Here is a 19,207-nt window from a genome sequence, read left to right as displayed (position 1 = left end):
ACCACAAAGAACACACTGCGGTTGCAGGTTAGTCATGGATCCAACATATGTAAACTCACCCTCTCTCAACAGGAGTCCCCCAAGGATCTGTCTTGGGTCCTCTCCTGTTCTCTCTCTACACCCGCTCCCTGGGCCCCCTCATATATTTTTCGTCATTTGAACTTCATATTTCTCACTGGTCATCTTAGAAACAGGCTTTTTCAAAAACGAATCCATATTATTACACAATGTAGTTCACTAATGTAATGTAGTTTATTACTTTTTCATACAAGATTAACTCTTTTCATTGATTGACTCTCTTTGGTTAGTCGGCACCATTTTATCTGGAAAAATATCCAGAATAAGCGGCTGTCCCAATTAAACGAGAGGCAGTTGAGATGACCTTAGTCACACTTTTTTGATTCTTATTGAAAAGAAAAAGAATGAAATCACATCATATTATGATTAAATTAAATACATAATTTAAATACCAGTCAATGTTTTTTTTTATTCCTAAACAAAATTAATCGCACCTGCAATGTTGACATGGCAACTTTCTTTGCAACAGCAGCCTGAGAAACCACAGGAGACTCTTCCTTCTTCAAGAGTTCAATGTGGTTTACGCAATTTATGTAAGTCACAGCGTAATCACGTACTCACTGCACTGTGCTTGGCAAACCTGTCTTGCTCTGAAAAGAGATCTCTGTTCATTATTTGAAACTACTGTTTCTTCCCAATTAAACGACCTAAATAGCCCTGGGAAGAACCATCAATCCCTATTATTAGTATCCTGATTAGGTGGCACTGACTTTACCAGAATAATTGGTGAGAAACATCAAAGAAAGAACCACCTAATTATCACACCCAATTCTACAGACTCACCGTTCACCCTTCACAGTTTAGTACGTAACCTCCAAAAACGACGGTATATCTGTAAATAATAACTTCTGGTTGCATAAATATTTAGGCAGAACCCACAGATATGAAAAGCAGAAGAAAGTAGAAAGTATTAATTATTAGTAATATAGGGAGGGCGTGCTGTTTTTGTAAGTCCCTGTGCATAAAGGTAATATTTTTTTAAAAAAAATAATAAATAATTAAATTAAAAAAGTTGAATCTACCAAATCCTTTGCGACCCCCCCCCCCCCTTCAAGTTTGGGGACCCTGAATTTAAGAATCAGTTATACTCCACCCAGTTAGAAAAACAAAAGAGAGAGAGAGAGAGTCAAAAGAGAGAGAAAGAGAGAGGAGAGAGAGAGAGAGAGAGAGAGAGAGAGAGAGAGAGAGAGAGAGAGAGAGAGAGGTTCTCATTAGCTCAGCCAGTATTGGACAGGAATGCTTGTGGATTAGACACAAAAATAGTGTCTCATTTGCAGCCCAGTGCTATAGAAGGGATTAGGGAAATGAAGTGATTAGATCATTTGGCTCCTGACCTGCTTGTCATGCCCTGCTACACCCACATTCTCTAGTTTATGGTATATGGTAAAGAAGGCTTATAGTAATGTGTGGCAGTAAATAAATACACACATTACTGCATAGTATACAGTAGAATAGTATACAATATTTCATTAGAGGAAAAAAAAAGTGTTAGAGAACACCCTGCACAAGAAACTTTCACTTCACATTTGCTGTATGCCATCAGCATTGCAGTGCTATATTTTTCAACATAATCCAGATTGTTTTGACATATTTTTATTCACACATCATGGTCATACATCAGCTGTTGAATACATTTCGCAACATTTGCTCAGGGAGAAATTTGAAAAAGTATGTATTTTATAAAGCGTTGAGTATCCATAATGCTCCATCTTCAATTAGTTCTAATGCTCCAGTTTCCAATATGCCGCGATGCAGCGCTGAAGAAATATAATTCATAATAATGCACTAAAGCAGTTAGTGTCTAGTACCTGTATTACTCCAATCCTAGTTACTCTGGTCCCCCTTGGTCTAAAATGTTGGACTCCAGTTACCCCATTGCACCTCACATCACCCAGCCACCGTGAAATTCTTAATGACACTGTAATGATCCCTGGAGACAGGATTCAGTAACTTTAAAAATATAAGTAAGCTTGTATGCCCAGCCTCTCAGAGTTCTATACATTTGGTAGGATTCAATGCAAAGTGATGAAGGGATTAGATGGGAGCTTCTCTGGACCTGAGCTGGATACAGATGTAAAGCAAAGCAAAACCCTGTATTACACTGTATTTATAGGTACACTGTAGAGTCGGCTCTGTGAACTGTATGACTCTGCTCTACCTTGTTGAGGAAATAAACAGAATGCTGCTTGCGATATTTTGTTGTGTTGTTCCTCTAACTTGCCAGGGACATTTTCAAATAAAAAATCACCACATCATCAGTGGTATTCCAAGTTCAATTTAATAACAAAACACTATCTGATACAAGTTACTAAAACAATGCCTAGTCTCCTTTGTATAGAATATAAACCTCTTGCTTTGATTTCTAGTGAAACCTCATTGTGCTACTCAGAGAAAACATAAAACTACATTCTAAATAAAGAAAAGAAAGCACTAAAAGAAAAGTTCAACACTTTCAGTGGATTAATCAATGTTTATTTCAGCTCTGCCCAGTTCAACAAAGTAAAATCACAAGTACTTTAAAACAGCTTGGCTAATTTTGATTTAACCACAGCGCTGACTCACTGATGGTATAAATAGAATGTATTCATTTGTAAGTGAAACAAATTAATTTGAAAAATATTCAACTTGTTACTAGATGGCATGTGCCCTGTTAATCATCTCATATTCTTTCCATTCATCTGTTTCCTATAATGTATCCTATTCAGTTTTGTTAATAGCTCTTTGATTCATGAGAGAAATCATACTTTTCTAGAGGGAATGTGTGGGGTCAGTGGGCAGGGAAACATTGGTCCACAAAAAAGTTCTAATTCAGTTGCTGTTTTTCACCCACATTCATTTTTTTAGTATTATTAAGTACAATAAATTGAAAAAAGTCAACAACATTACAGCAAATCTTGCTACGTCAAACTACTGTCTGCCTGTCAGATCCTCTCTCCAGCCCATTGTGACTAAGTTGTACAAAAGCCAGTTGTTTTGATTATCTGGCTGAAACAGAACAAGTTTTTATTCAGGCTTTTTAAAACACTAAACTATAAGTAATGGAAACCCTTTTATGTGGGGAATAATAATAAAAAAAGGAAATAGTATATGAACAACATAATAAAAATGATCAAAGAGATATCAATTTCAGTTTCAGCACAGCTTTTCCTTTAGCAACTTAGAAAAAAGGAGGAGCAGTTTTTTTTTTCTTCTTCATCTTATAGCAGGTCACATTGGGTCTGAACTTCCCTTTACTGGAATTGGCATACACCCCAGTTCAGATCAAATTCAGGCTTGATAAATATCTTCTACCTCTAGCAAAACTAAGGACAGGAAACTCACCCTAGGTTTATTCTGCTGGAGTTTGAAAAGTGTAAACTATAGTAATGTGAGAAGCCTCAGAATGCAGCTGCACACACTGACAAATGGCAGACATAATTTGAGTTCTTCTAAACAGTTAAAGGTTCATTTTTGTTTTGACTCTGGGGAAAGCTGCACTGCATGAGTGACCGGTGTGTGGTATATTTTTAAAACTCTTTTTGTTTAAGTTTAAAAGACCACACATAAAGCCTGCCACCTCTGGTCTGCTGTTTCCTCCTGCCATCTGCTTGCACGTCATGCTATAAAAAATGACAGCCGTATCAGAAGCGGGTCTGAGCCACTGCAGATAAATCAATCCATCAAATACATTTTTTTTTTTTTTCTGCCATGAAACTTAATCACAAAAGGTCATGTCGGGGAGTAAGGAACAGATTAAATTAGCATAGTATTAGATATGGAAAATGATTTCTGTCAAAATCATCTTTACCACAATTATAATATGTTAATTACGTATTTCATTAAGGAAGTTGATTATGGTTCACAGATGAAATCATGCGGGCGAAGACACCTGGAAGGAAGCACTGAAGCCTGAAGCCTCTCTCTCACTTACTTGCTGGCTCTCACACACTATTGAGATTTCATTCATTGTCATGTAGAACAGCTTTTTGCCAGCTTAGGAACCAGGTGCAGTGTTCCCTTTCCAGGTGCTTTAGGGTATGCAACAGGGTATGAATTACATATTTTTTCTTATCAAAAAGACTAAGAAGAACAAAAATATATACTGCACCCATAGAGAAGTGTATATTTACACATTATCCAAAAAATATTTTGTACATATGACCAAAGGATAGTTCAGTGGATATATTAAATCGTTAGAACTTAATAGAAAAGAGCAACTCTCATTCATCTTAGGGCATGAGAATATTCTTTGTCGCTCCCACATAACTAGTGCAAGTAAAAATGGCTTTCTTGGATACTTGCAGCTTGGTAAAGAAAAACTGATGATAATTAATCTAAATTAAAAAAAAAAAAGATAAACAAATGTGCATCACCATTACTACCTACCGAGAGGTTAAACCGTCATTCCACGGAAGCCATGTCTCTTTTTGCATAGAAGCCGTGAGGCGACCGATGCGACCTCGCTGGTTGGTGGTCATCTTCTCCTTCAGGGAACAAAGGTTACGGTAAGTAACCTAACTTTCCCTTTCACAGCAATGTCTGGATAACTCGGTGGTATCTGGCATTACAGCCCTTCATGTACCACATGGTACACCGTTATGCGAAAGACCACCATAATGCTGATTATTTTTCCTAGGAGGGAGGGGAGAGAGTAACAATTTAACATTATAACAAAATATATTTCCATTGGAAATGGTCAATCACTACCTTAATTGAATTTCCTAATGGTGGGATCTATCTTTCCACTTGCTTTGGCCAGCACTGCACACAGCCACCTATTTCCCATTCTCAGCTAAAAAAAGAACCGTGTATGAATAAAAATGCAAATCGAACAGCTCTACTCAACTTCCAGGCTTGGCATAGGCAGTCCATCAAATTATTAAATTATTAATGATGAGTGTGGATGGGAGATTCGAAAGCCATCATTCCCAGGTCCAAAGGAAAACTTTCTGCCAGATTTAAAAAAAAAAGAACCATTCTCCTGCTGATTTAGTGGAGGCATAGATCAGCTACGTCACAAATCCTACTGTGCAGGATTCTCTGAGACAAGTTTGTAGCAGAAAGCATCACTATTAATATTATATGCCTGAAGCGACACCATTTTGGATTCTTATCCGATCTTAAAAGCTAAGAGTTGGGCCTGGACAGTACTTGAAAGAGAGACCTGCAATTAACATCAAGTCCTGCAGGAAATGGTTGATTTTAGATAGGAGTAACTCTCTTTTCTTTGGCCAGAACTTGGTTCATATAGGTCTGTGTTAAGGGTATTGCCAATATAACCCACACATATTATCATATTTTGAATGAATATCATCATTAATAAGAAGAAATGACTTAATTTAAAAGTATAGAACAAATTCCAGTGCAAGTGAAAACTTGCCTATCGCTGTCTTGACCTTTCTGCTCCCTCCTATCTCCAGACCATCATTTCTCCCTACACCCCCTCTCACCCCCTCTGCTCCTCCATCACTGGCAAATAAACTGTACCCCATCTCTGCTTCCCCGCTTCCAGAGCCCACTCCTTTTCCTCCCTTGCCTCTCAATGGTGGAACGACCTACCCATAGACATCAGGACTGCTCAGACCCTGACCACCTTCCGACGCCTCTTCAAGACACACCTTTTCAGACCTCACAACTCTCGACTATACTGAACTATATGTCACCCAATTGTACCAGTACTTGCATCAGCTTGTACTTGCTTTGAACTGCTCCATACATTGACATATTTTATTACTGCTCTTAATTATAACTACTTACTGTATCTTGCACATTATTTTATCGTTATAGGTATATGTATTAACATTTTTGTAATTGCTCTTATTTGCGATCATGCTCTTACTGGACTTTACTGGTATAAGCAAATTTTTTTTTATAACTTAACTGCTTTCAAACTCACCCTTATACATAATTATTTACTGTATTCTTTATCTTACTCTTATTCGAAATTGATCTTATTTGCCACTGATTTTATTATACTTTATAACTGGATAAGGATGCCTACTAAGAAATACATAAATAAATTAATAATAATAATAATAATAATAATAATAATAATAATAATAATAATAATAATTTCTGGCAAGTTAACTGATTCAGTAAAATAGATAACGTACTGGCAACCTGACTCTATAATGCAAGTGTAAAAAGTGCCACTGTTTGGGAGGATGCACAAAAAGGACAGCTATGATTGAGAAACTTCTCAAAGAGTAGTGGCGTGAAGTTTCCAACTACAAAAATGAATATTGCTCACGACTGCTGAGAATCAGATAAAGAGTTTCTGTATACAAAAATTAATATTGAACATGACTGCTGAGAATAAGATAAACTTCTGTGGAACAAAACCACTTTAGATCCTGTAAAAGAATATAAACCAAACAAAAAGAGCATGATGCTCTCAATCTTTGAAAAACCCAAAGGTGCTGCTCCTTCACTGAAGAAAATCATGAAGCAAACCTGAGCCACAGATGCTATATGGGGAGGAAGTGGTGACAGCCTGAGAGAACGAAGGCCATGGTGAAGGAAGTAGATAAACTACGACAGGGTGAGCCATACCCCTGCTGTGTATCAAAATCTACTCTATTTCTGAATAAACTAAACTCTGACTAATATTTCTGTTATTTGCTATTACTGCATCCAATAATGCTGCTATTGCTTGAACTTTCTTTGTATCTAGTATGGGTGTTCATAGTAACTCCTTGGTCTCTTCAAACATAAATAATACTTAAAATTGGAAACTACGCTATTGTTCCTACTAAACGTTGACCAACTTTTCCTTTCTAGGGCTAACTCTCAAACAAGTATTCTATTCATACAGTAAATAGGAGTAGAACGTAACTAAATGTTGCATTTCAGTTGATTAATCCTGTTGAAGCATCTTAAAAATTCGAACTCCCTACTTTGACATACTGCAATCTTTTTACCACTGTGTCAAATAGTGACTTCTACTAAAATGTTATCATATGTCAGAGGATACAAGGACCCGACTGATCCACCCTGTTGCTAAGATTCGAAGTAACCAGAAATTGATAGAATAAATTTGACCAATTAGGCTAAAAGTACATATGAAACATGGGATTTGTCAAAGCCACAGTAATGAATTGCTTAAAAATAAATACTTTAAAGGATACAAAGCTAACAAAATAATTACATTAAATGTTATATTGTGTATATACAGTGGCTGCATGTTCCCACATAATAGTTTAGCATGGTGCAGATCCATTTTAATGTCTCAGTATTAAGTATGGGATCATATGTAATCTCTGCATCGATGGATAATGCTCCTAATCAGGCGGCAGATAGCATCTTGGGAGATCCAGTCCCATCCTTCAGTCATTGCAATACCAACCTCTATGATGTCAAGTTGAGGGCTACGATGCCGATGAACACAATATTCTGGAAGGTCCCAATGGTGTTATATAGGATTAAGGTATTGAGTTCTTGCTGGCCAGTACATAACCTCTATAGTCTCTTGTCTAGATAATTCACTACAACCTTGGCAATATGACATCAATATGACATCTTGCATCAGAACAAAGACAGGGCCAATTGCACTAGCAAGTAGACTTCCTACAGGGTCCAAGATTGTGTCTATGTACAATAAGCTATAAATCCATCCTGTGAGACCTCCACTGAAGATGCCTCCCCACAATAAAAGTGAGTCCCTTCCAAAACAGTCATTGTCCAGTTGCTGTCCTGAACTGGCTCTGCATACTCGAACACCTCGATCATTTGTTGAAGGACAAAATTTTGATTCATCAGTGAGCAAAACAGGTGTCCAATGACGAAGTTCTGGCGAACAAGGTAGTTATCAGAAATTTCTGTGGGGTCAATTGAGGAGCTGTATCTGGTCTTCTTGACATCAAACCAGACTCATGCTATGTGTTTCTCACAGTTTGGCCACATATGGTGACTCCAGTTGCTGTCCTGAAATGGAGGTACAGAGTGGGAGACAGAGCTAGAGAGCAAGCAGAAGCGAGAACCAGAGAAGCACAATGAATAAGAGTGAGGGGGAGGAGAAGAAATGGGGCTACCGCAACCAAAAGCTAAAAGCGGAGTCTTTTTATTTAATCACTACTTTTTTTTTTTACCCTGCACTTAGCGTGTGTGTGCATAGTCTATCGATTGCATCTATTGTAATTGGAAAACTTCACATTAAATAAAAGCTTTTGTCTGTAAAAAAAAAACAAAACAAAAAAAAAAAACTACCGTCTACCGAGAAAATGTAAACACACAAAACATTAGTCCCAACATTAGCCCCAAGCTAAGTATTAAAACAGTTTATAATATAGGGTAATATTAAACTACTGTCACATTTTAACTGGTAAAGTAAGATGCATTACAACAATAAAACTTTCCCTTGGAAATAAACTCAAATTTATCTAAAGGCCAAAATGCACTGCCAGGTTTGCAGAATGTGGACTTCTCTGGATAACCCCACCCAGTAGGAATACACCTGTGAACAATGCCAGCTGCTCTTTGACCTTGAAGCTAGGGTGGCAGGCCTTGAGGAAAGACTAGCTGGACTGCACAACATGATAGAAGCAGAAGATTTTATAGAACAGTCTTTTAGAGAGGTGTGAGTGAACAACAGTCAGTACCAGGTAGGGACTGGGTTACAGTGGGATGGAATAGAAGGAAAAGGAATGCACCCTCTGCCAAAACAGCTGAGTGTATCAAACCAGTTTGCTCCTTTTGGAGAGGACACTGCAAGCTCAGTGAAGGGTGTGGTGTGGAGCCAGGGCATCATGGTGCCGCAGCCCCCCAAGGAAAATTAAAATAGGGCAGCAATAGCCATAAGGGACTCAATCATTAGGAACGGAATGGTGTGCAGCCATGATCCTGAGTTGTGAATGGTGTGTTTCCTACCTGGTGCCCGGGTGCACAATATCACGACATGGGTGGACAGACTGTTGGCATGGGCTGGGGAGGATCCAGTTGTTGTAGTTCAAGGGGATCTGCAAAATAAATTTAAAGAGCTAGAGCAAAGGATTAAAAGTAGAGCCTCTATGGTAGTTTTCTCAGAAATACTGCCGGGTCCCTGCACAGGGTCAAGATGACAAGCGATGATTAGAAGCTTTAACACGTGGCTAAAAATCTGGTGTAAGCAAGAAGGTAACTGGTTTATGGGGCACAGGGGAACCTTCTCGACGAGGTGGGACAGACCGCACCTGAACAGATCCAGTGGATCCAGTGCACTGGTGGAGACAGTTAACAGAGTAATCAGGCACTAGGGACTTGAGGGGCAGCAAACAACGAAGTGCAACCAAAATGTTGCCAATGTTCATAAACTGAAATGTCGAAAAATAAATAACCACCTTTACTAGAATAAAAAGTCTTGTATGTATCAAAAACACTGACCCAACAATGGGTGAAGATAAATAAGTAAAAATAGTTGGAGTACAGCCTCATCCTCTGGAGCATCCCAGTGCCACCTGCTAAAAAAACAAACAATAAAATAATAAATCAAGGTGTTCATCCCGGTGAACAAAAATATTAGGCAATGGAGTATTGTGCTGGGAGTGGTGGCTGAGGCGGAGGTGGTAATTTGAAAGCACGGCAAGACTGAGTTTGCCAAATAGGTTTATACACCTATAGGTTAATGGGAACTTGCCGGTAATAGGTTTGTAGATTAACCAAAAAATGAAATAGGACCTTATACTATAGCTTCCTGCCTGAAAACTTAGCAAGCTTTATATTCAGTCAGGACAATCTTGCGTTAAATAACCATACAAAGTCTTATATGTATTAAAAAAGACTGACCCAACAATGAGTGAGATAAATAAGTACAGTAAAAACAAACAAAAACTGAATTATATATCATAATTATACATAATAGGTGGCATCATATAGCAAAATGCACTTTTTTTTTTTCAATATAACAAAGGATATATGCTAGGGTTGAATCCTGGAGTAAAGTCCTTCTTTAGGACGCTGGTTACAGATGGACAACGAGAATGTCTTTAAAATTTTTCCTTATGTAGATCACATAAGCATCTGATGACCACCGACCTAGTTTTTTTATGACATGCACAGGAATGTTTTTCTGAGCAGCTGTGGTTGCAGATCCAATCCTGAAGGAATGGCACGAATAGTTCGAGGAAGAAAGGTTGTCTTTTTGGAGATCTTGCAGTCTTGCAGAAACCCGGGACTTGGAGACTGATGGGTCTGCGCAGTTAGAAACAACAGGTCCGGAGGTGCGGATCGGGGTCTGAAGGTCAGATATCTCAGCAGGAAAGCGTGGGGACAAATAAAAAAACAGAATTGATCAGATATACTTTGTTTACAGAAAATAGAAGACACTCCTGAACTGCAGCAGGACCATGACAGGCAGCCAAAGGGATCAAAAAAGGCAAACGCAACCAGCACAACACTCTACATGCTCCAAATGCATAGAATACGTGACCCAAAACCGAAGTGCTGGGTCCTTGCAAACTGCAGCAAAACGCCTCGACAGGCAGCTAGAAGCAGAAAGAAAAAATAATACAATTAGTACAATATTTTTATGTGCTTTGTGGAATACATGACTTGAGATTGAAGATTAAGGTCTGATGCAGGGTTCAGGTAATGGATCAAGGTTTGTGGCGATATTGCCAAAGCAGACAGAACACACAGTAAGAGATACAACGTAGTTTTTAGAAGGGCATCCTTGAAAGGGGAGAAGGATCGGAGCGCAGAATGTTAATAGAACTTCAGGACTCCTTTGTGATGGGTGGTTTGGAAGATGAAAGTTAGAGTAGATCTTTAGATGTCCTGCAGCAACATTTGTATCCTGAATGTTGGAGCAGATCCTTGAATGTCCAGCAGTGACATTTGCAAATTGGAAAAGACTTCCTTTGGATCCGTTGAGATGGTTTGTTGATATATATATACTCTGTAGAAACTGATTGGCAGCAACTCTGGCACGCAGAACACTAAAAACAATTTACATATTCTGAGGATGTATTTCAAGCCGCAACCACCTATGAAATCGACCAAAGTACACCACTGACTCCCGTGCAGACCTAAGAATTGATCCCAATTAATAATACAGCATACAAATTTCTCAGCCAGAGGGAATGTTAGCCATGGCTTACTACCAGTACAGACAGCAGTATTGTGTGGATGATTCCAATAAAAGAGAAGGCGAGTAAGTAGTATTAAAGTGAATGCAGGAATTACTAGTAGTTTAACAATGTGCTTTATGATTACTGGCGTAGGCGGCAATTAAATTAAACAGCAGCAACACAATTTTTACATATAGAATATAATAATAAAATAGCAGCGGCGGTATTTATGTTTGTGATTTAATTTGATAGCAGTGGTTTTGGGAGGGCGGGTTTTAAGTGATGGACTAATTTGGGGAATAATACAATAAAATGATAGTACCATCAGACAAGTAAGCTCGCTATTATTATTATAAGCTATGTTCAATAATAATGATTTTATGAATATAAATCATTAATGTTGTTTGAACATTTTTTTTTTTTTTATAGGACATGTTGACAGAAGCATTGTATTATTATTTTTGTTATTTTGCTCAGGGAAGTTCAGAGGACAGGAGAATAAGAAAGCCGCTGTGTAGCGCTTTGCAAAGTTCAGTTGAACTTTGACTTTGTTTATACAGAAAGCGCTGAATAAAACAACTATATGTGTTGAACCTGAATGACGTCTACGCCCCTCATTTCTTGAAGTGTAACACATTTTTTAAACTGATCTGATGGCTGTAGTTAATAAACATACAAATGAATATACAGTAAGTTTTCAAAATTCACACATTAATGTACAATCAACAAGCAAAACAGTAATTCGTTTTAATTGATTCATTCATATTTAATTGCAAGAACATTAAAATTAAACCCCGACTTTATTATTTTAAATTGAGTGTTTTGCTTGCTGCTTGTCTGTAAACTAATGTGTGATTGTGATTGTAAACTAAATCCCACACCCTTCCTACAGCACTGCATTCCGGAAGGCCTAGGTCTCACTCAGTTATGCTGCAATCATGGGGTGAGTGTGTAATGTCCCAGTCCCTTCCCAGCGACCAGCAGAACTGATTGAGTGGAGGAAAATGAGTGGGCACAGTGAGCCTTGATATAGTGATTTTTTTTTTAATTAACCTGTTGGTCAGACAATTCCTAGCCACATCCACCTGGCATAAATCAGCTTTACATTTCATTATGACAGAAAATATCGTCATGTGGCATATTGGCAGCTTTCTCGCTTGGTGCTGGAGATATCTGGGCAAAGATGTAAGGTGAGTCCTGCCATTGCGTATAGTAACTAAAATACAAGAAACTTTTCCCAGTCTAGATGGAAGATACAAAGGATTTGTGTTGCGATGACAACATCTTGAGACTAGTCACAGAAGTGTCTCGTGCAGTGCAGTAACTGACATGTCTGTTAGTGTCTCTTATTGAATCTGCTAATATGATTTTCGATAGCTTCTTGCTTGTCAGGCTTGTTGTACTTGGTAGACATTGTTGGCGGCTGTTCCCTTCTTTGAGCTTTATCCTGTCTCTCCGTCATTTGGTTGACTACCTCCTTCAGTGCAGCCACATAGTCTGTAAATTAAAACAACATACAACACATGATATAGTTGGTAGTATTAATTGATACAGCATAACTATATTATGTAATAAAATATCTCTAATAACTATACTAATTTCTTTACTTCAGTCCTGTTCTGAATTCTGACAAGGAAATCAGATAGCATTTCAGGCACTAGCTTTCCTCCCACACTAGTATTAGCTATGGGATTTTTTGCATGGGTACATGTGCTCAGTCCCGTGCAAGATTAGTTTAGGTAAATAAAAAGGATTATTATAAAAAATAATACAAACAAAAATAATGGGACAAATCAGAGTTTTATTCTGTCAATATAGCCACAACTCTGTATTTGAAAGTACATGTGTATATAATTCTACCTTATATCTTATTGTGTCCTGGTCATCTACAATATAAGTGTATTTTAACAATTTCATATAATTATTACAACTCAGCCAGGTAGTTACAGATACATTTGTTACATTTAATAATTCAGAAAGCTACTTAGACTACAAGAAAGTCAAATTAATACCTAAGCTTTGACATGATACAGGTATCTGCAACTAAATACTGAAAAGTATCCTGAATGCTGGTTTTTGGATTTTTTTTTTTTTTTTTTCCTCCATGGTTAGTATATACTTCAACTTTTAATTGCAGGCCCTGTTTATACGTACTTGAAATCATCCATTCTTTCTTTCGGTCTCTCCTGTGTAATGGTCCATGGAGGCATTTTGGAAATTAGAGGGAGTCATGTCGGTGGATATTCTCCATATGGTTGACAATGGACAGCCATTTTGCTTCCATTACATCTGGGTCACCACCTGGAGTTGAACTTCCACACCTAACAAAGCAACGCTTACAAGCTGCTTAGACTAATCATGTACAGGTATGATACATCAGCAAACTAAATCTGTACTAGACATTTGACTAATAGTTAACACTGAGTGGTGTTTTTGATGATTAGTTAAAATATGTGCATTATTTTCTTTTCCTGCCCTTTCGTGCATCTGACATCCACCAGCTGTGTGTGCCGATTTATGATAGAGATTGTACTAGAACAGGAGCAAACCAAATGAAGCTAAAAGGCTTTGGCTTGACCTGCTTCTAATTCACCTGAACACCTTCGAAAGAAAGAACATACTAGTGGTTACAAGTTGTAGTGGTCTGTAGAGAGAGAAAGATTACTTGTAGCAGGGCAGGTGAGAGCAAGATAGCCCAACCACACAGACAAAAGGACAAAATTAAGCTTTATTTTTATAAAGAGAAAATATTGAACAAGCCAATTTTCACAAATATTTAACCTCTTGACAAAACTTCAAAAAAAAAGAAAAATCGTCAGTTTACCTTTGGTCATAACATCTGGGCAGGCTTGAACAGATATATTAATTCCTTCCTAATCTCACCAGGCTGTCATCTTCTGCTGGGGTGTGACTGTCAATAAGTTCTCGCAATACCTGCAAGAGCAAAATCCAAGACATGGAAAGCAAAGCCACAAAATGTGCCTCTGTGGGTGTTCTTGTAGGAACGAATAAATGAATAAATAAATAATAATGTACATACCCCCGATCTCTCTCATTTTCAAATGAGGTTCTTGACTTGAGTCGATGCCGGTATTCCCTTATAACTGGGCTGTTCTGTACCATGAATGATTTGTTGCCGGTATAGGGATAGATGTCATCTACAGCATTACTACTGGCCTCTTTGATAATACCGTGGGGAAGGCGTCGCTCTTCAGCGGCGGTTCCTACCCACACGACAGGGCAACCCCATTTATCACATAGCAAGACGAGTCAAAATGAGTGGAACACAGATAGGAAAATCCAAACTCTGTTACGCTGAACAAACTTCACCCAGCTCTGTGCTATCTTCTTTTCTTTTGGCCATAAATGAATTGACACCATTCTTAGTTGTGTTTGAACACCCCCCTTATACAAATCGCCATGGCATCATAAAAATACCTAATTTAAATTAAATCATTTCGAATATAATATGAATAAGAAAATAAATTAAACAAAAATAATAATATGATTAATAATAATCATGAAAAAAGACCGCGAATAGTTTTGGCAGATAGAAAGTGAATGATGAGCAGCGGGAGGAGACGTTAGATGTCTAAGTGGTGAAAAGTAATTTTGTTTTGGAAAAAAAAAGGATTATAGAAATATTAGACTGTAAAATATACTGTAGCTATATTTAGTGATGTCAAAGAATAGTTTGGTGCAAGATGAGTTATAAGGCCTAGGTTCCCCATTAAAATTGTTAAGGGGTTTAACAAAGTAACTGCTAAGAATAATTTCACAGGTCACAGAGAACAGAACCAGAGGCCATGGGTGGAAGCTGAAGAAGGGCACATTCAGAACCGAGGGGAGGGGGAGCTTTCACAGAAAGGGTGATGAACCATTGGAACAGGCTGCTGGACAGAGTTGCTAAGATCCTTCAAGAAAAGACTGGATGCTGTCATGAACTATATTGTATAACCTTCTCTGTGACTACAATAAGACCTTTAGCCAGTCGCCTGGAGGAAGGCGGTCCGGATTCCCAGAGGTTTCGTTTCCCCTACGAACCTGGTTAGGGGCACCAAAGCGACTGACCATAGGGGGGCCGAGTGGCCTTTCCTCGTTATAGAAGGTCTTATGTTCTTATGATATTGCGTCTACATGCACTGGACCGGTGGTGTGGCTCACCTCCTACGACCATGTATAAATGTGTGGTTTGAAAACGTGCCCATAATCTGGAAACAGAAATGGTTAAACTAAATTGTTCAGCTACATGTGTACACCCCAGCGTTTGTCATTTCTGGTAGCCTGGATATCAGTCAAAAATCTTGGTTTGCCACCATCTGGCATCATTAGATGTCATGAAACTCAAACCAACTACAACAAACAATGTTATCACCTATGCAGCCACTTGAATAATGATCAAATCTGAAGTCTAAATGGGAGTACCTGCTTTAAAGGGGTCAGCCGGTGCAAAATGCATCTCAACAGCTGTCAAGATTTATTGAAGAACATGTCAAATGTCTTCCTAACAAATGCCTTAAGAATTTTTTTGACTGCAGGTACACTGTGTTATTTTTGCCATGGATGATATTTGTTCTTTTATTTGTTTGGTCTAGCGTAAAATGGTATCACTTTGGTAATAGCCAATTGTATCACAATAAATATACATTGGCGTAACCTCATGCTGCCAATTTAGGATTACTGTACAGTTACAAAGCTTTATGTTTGCAATGCTGTCACCTGATTATGGTTCTGCTAAGCCTTTTGAGTTCACTTTGAAATGGTAAAATAATGTGTTTTCTAGCATTATATTTTTTTTCAAATTACAATAACATTTTACAAATGTGCCCTTTTCAGGCTGTATAAATGTATTTGTATATTTCACAAATAGTTTTACTAAAATATAATTTAAACACAAACCCTTAAAATGTGGGGAGGGAAATGTGTTTCTCTAATAAAATCTCTACTATAATGATTCAAAACCATGCTTTTTTTATAAGAAGAAGGTTGTTACCTTATATGCATAAATAAAATAAAAATAGTAGTTCATGTTATCACTATCACAACAACATTTATAACCTCAGAATGCTGCTGGGGTGAGCAGGATCCAAGAAAGAGAGTAACTGTGTTCCCTACAGCCAAAAATACACAACATACACAAACTGGAAGGTCAAAAAGGTTTCTGATAATGCTGAGGACTATTTTGTGTAAGAATGTACTAAACTACCAACAACTAATTAAAATTAGTTTAAAACTGAAACTTTAATGATCAATTCTCCAGTATGCCCCAAAATGAATGTCGTTCAAAAAATATAATTTTACTGATAGAGGCCAATTTTTTTAACACTAGATAACATTTTGCAATTTTAAAAACGTATTTAATATGTGTACATAATGCTATAGTTATCATATTTAAATATTACATAAATATAGAAATAAATGTAAAAAAATCATCTACAGCATAAGATCAACCTGGTAGCAGTAACATGACTGTTGAAACAGCTGCTGTTGTCTCTGATTCCCAATGAAAACACACAACACCTGCAACTGTGGGCTGAACTCATACAAATGAACAAGAGAGCTGGATCAGATTGATCTGCCTCCCTCATCTACATGGAGGAAAACAGAGAGAGAGTTGCCACTATGCCTTAAGCAACTATTATATTAAAACCATTAGGCAGAGTATACACTTAAACACGTACACTAGTACTCGTTATCCATTCAGAATGGACAACACAGCAACAACCACAAAATCACCATGCCCCCCGCTCCCATACATACACACTGTGGTAGAGCAGGGGCTCTACCCATGGGTGCACGTGTGTGTGTGCAGAGGTGTGTGTGGATAAAGAGTTGGTGGCTGGAGGCCATCTTGGTGAAGGGACAGTCTGCAACCAAGATGGCCACTGTTTGCACAGCCACATGGTGGTTGATTGTTTGATTGAATGATTAATTGTTTGATTGATACTGAGTGGTAGAGTGTGAAATGTGGTCAGGTGGTATAAAAGGAAAGAAGAAATGCTTGTTTTGAGAGCGTGTAGGAGGGAGGTTGTGTAAGGGGTGGGCAATCCTGTTCCTGGAGGGCCGTGTCTCTCCTGGTTTTTGTACTAACTGTATCCTAAATTACTTAATTGGACCAATTAAATGCTTATTAAAAGCTTCCTGGTCTGACATCACCATCAAGTCTATCTGTGACACATACCCACACAAAAGAGTGATAGAGTCCAACCTGACTAGAGGGGGCTTCACCATATTACATACACACCTACCACCAAATTCAGAGATCAAAGGCTGAATTTGTAAAGCAAATGGTTGGAGAGCTGCAGTCGGTTTTGATGAAAACCCACTTCAGGCCTCTTGGGAGATATTACCTTCCTCATTATTTCACTGATTGGTCTTATTTCATCCAAGGATTAGTGCACATTCTCCTGACTGCTGATGAGCAGCTTCATGAATATACAAAATAATAATAATAATCCAGCAGCACTGGGCCAGCACTGATTAGAATGGGGAAGCTCAGAGGAAAGCAACTTCCCATATGAACTGATAGGAGAGACTACATTTCTAGCTCATCAGTGCTGCACCACCATCACTTATTAGGCTATTTTTCAGCATACATGTCTTAGACTGGATAGAAATTTTAAAAAATGTCTGGGTAATTCTATTCATCAGATGTTGATGGTTTATTATAGAATGATTGAAAGAAGAATAATAAAAGCAACATGTTTTGAGAATGAATGACACCAGGACACTGCATCACTAAAGTACAACCCCTCACCAAAATCTCAGGACTGAAAATGTCTTTCATACTGATTGTGACAGTAGAATTATTCTGTGCTTTCACTTCAGTTATATGTTCTAAATTATTTTTCGTGCGCTTTTGGCTGATTACTTCTATATTACAAAAAAAAAAATAATAATTTAAACAGTACAAAATCCAGATTTATTATTTTTGGATTACCTTTGGCTACAAATGAAATATTTCAAACAAACACAGCTTTAAAATGCAACACAAATGCAAGACAATGGAGAAAAACAATCGTTTGTGATAAAAAGATGAAAAAAAATCAATTTAGTCCCAAAAATGTATTTCTCTTTGGTAAGAGAACTCACAATTTTTACAGTAAAAACCCTCCCGTCATTGTTGCATCTTACTTCACAATAGAAAGAACAATAAATTTACCCCACATTTCTTTTAAAAACCAGAAACATTTAGTTCAAACTAAGGTTAAAAAAAAAAAACATTTAGCTTATAGATTAAATCATTTTTGATAGGACATTTTGTAGTGGGGTCAAGAGCTACTTCCTTGTAGTAACCCCTGGGCAACATCTCTGACAGCAAAAAGCTCTTCAAATCAAACTTATCATGCAATGCTTAAGCAAAGCAATGTCGGGCTTGGTTAGTACTTGGATGGGAGACCACCTGGGAATACTGAGTGCTGTAGGATTCATGTAAAGCTTATACAAATATATATATATCTATCTCTGATAAGTTTAAAAAAAAAAAAAAAAAAAAAAAAAAAACAGCTTGAACCTCAATTTTTTTTTACATTTCCTTTATCATGTCCCCTTGTTGAGTTTCATAAACAATAATACAGTATACAAGTGTGTTGTATGGTACAAGACAAAGCTGAGAATTGGGCATAGTATAACTGGAAACTGACTCAATATGGGAATAATTAGAACGAGTCAAAAGAGTGCTTGTTATCCAGTAAGATTTTTCCAATCTGTTTTATAACACAAGAGAAAACACAAAATGCCATGGATTGTTCTGTATGTATCTGTTGCTGACGATACACTAAATCGTCTGTCTGTCTCACACAGTACTTGAGTGTTAATTGTGTCAAGCATGAAACTGGAAATTGTATTACACGTCTGTTGCACTCCAATCACAAACATATGTATTTTTGTTCAGGACACAAACATGACTGGCAATAGAAAATACAATGGTGGTTATATCACGGTGAGCAAAGAATAACTGTTGTCTTTTGATGTAGCAGGATGGCTAAAACAGTTGGGTTAAATAATATGTTGAAAAACAGAAGTGTTTATTGGACTAAACAGACTGAGGAACTGCTTAAGCCTGATATTTTGTGCCAGAAATCCTGAGGTCATCATGGCACAATATA

The sequence above is a fragment of the Polyodon spathula genome, chromosome 3 (genome assembly GCF_017654505.1).
Source record: "Polyodon spathula isolate WHYD16114869_AA chromosome 3, ASM1765450v1, whole genome shotgun sequence".
Classification (NCBI taxonomy): Eukaryota; Metazoa; Chordata; class Actinopteri; order Acipenseriformes; family Polyodontidae; genus Polyodon; species Polyodon spathula.
Note: the sequence above shows the minus strand (reverse complement) of the source record.